Here is a 1297-nt window from a genome sequence, read left to right on the forward strand (position 1 = left end):
TAGTTTTTTGTAGGGCAACCAAGCATTGACTGTTAATAGAACCTCTGCAAGATGAGCTTCAGGTGGCTGTACAAAGGTGGAAATAAAAGGGCCATTTTTGCCATCTCTGGTGTAATTGGCTGTGTTAAAGGTTGAGGCAGGATTACATCAGGGCTCAGATCTAAGTCCTTTCTTGTTTGTAATGGTGATGGACAGGTTGATGGAAGAGAGGAGTCTCCATGGATTACGTTGTTTGCAGATGACGTGCTTTTGTTTTTTCCATTTATATTTGATGTCTTTTTAATATAATGCAGTGGGCCCCAGACCTGGGGTCTAAAGTTGCACCCTAGGCTCTATAGTCACCCTAACCATAGCTGGCATTGTATCCGAAGGCTCTTTTCAAGATGGTGATTGTTCCCTTAATTGCAGACAACTGCAGCTTCTGTGCGCTTGGGTGACCGGGGATTGCCTCAAGGTATTTCTTCAGGTTCTTCTTCATCAGGCCTGTTGCCCCCCACCACATCTGGGATGATATTGATGTCTTTCCATGACCATGTTGTTCATAGGTCATTTTTCAGGTCTTGGTATTTTGTGATCTTTCCCCTTTCAGCTCGATTCAGGCCATAGTCATTGGGGACTGTCCCATCGATGATTTTGACTGTTTTCCCTTGCTTGTTCCAGGTGCAATCAAACCTGACAGTATCAGGTTTGATATGTTTTCCTGCTGGGATCTCTTTGTTGTAGAAGACAGTTACTTTTCCGTTGGACGAGACTGGTGCTGGCTCATGCTCCCAGATGTTTTCCTTGACTTCCATCTCCAGTTCCTTGCATACCTTCCAGTGGTGATATTGACACATCTTGTTGTGTCGGGATGTATAATGTACGTCTGCCGTAAGGATCTGGCATGCTGATGTTAGATGGTTTACACTTTCAAGAGCTGTATGGCAGAATCGGCATTTGTCATTTTGTGAGATCCCTGCCATTTTTTTGAAGCCATTTGTTAGGAGTCCCTGATCTTGTGCTCCAATCAGAATTCTTTCTCCATCAAAACCAAGTTCTCCATTTTTCAGCCACTGCATTGATTCAATTTTGTCAATGTATTCCTTTTCGAGTTCTTCTTGGAATCGTCCAGCCCTTTTGTGCCATTTCCATCTGTCTACTCAATGTTTTCGTTCTGGTCTGTCTTGCGAGTTTTGTTGCAGGCGTCAGATTGTTGCTTTCTCTCTCTTGTAAGAGTTCTCCGCCAAAGTTTTTTGCCAGTTTGGTGACTGAGGTCTGTTTGGATAAGGTCTTCTCGTGGTGTTGTGCGACCTTCGTC

The 1297-nt window shown here is 44.0% G+C and overlaps 1 long non-coding RNA gene across 1 annotated transcript; it reads left to right on the top strand.

Annotated features, from left to right (window-relative positions):
• The first annotated feature begins 274 nt into the window (after nucleotides 1-274).
• LOC117523485 lies at nucleotides 275-1012 on the top strand. The gene is made up of 2 exons (XR_004564513.1): nucleotides 275-310; nucleotides 372-1012. It is a non-coding gene; the product is annotated as an uncharacterized LOC117523485 (long non-coding RNA).
• The last annotated feature ends 285 nt before the right edge of the window (nucleotides 1013-1297 follow it).

The sequence above is a fragment of the Thalassophryne amazonica genome, chromosome 13, assembly GCF_902500255.1.
Source record: "Thalassophryne amazonica chromosome 13, fThaAma1.1, whole genome shotgun sequence".
Lineage (NCBI taxonomy): Eukaryota > Metazoa > Chordata > Actinopteri > Batrachoidiformes > Batrachoididae > Thalassophryne > Thalassophryne amazonica.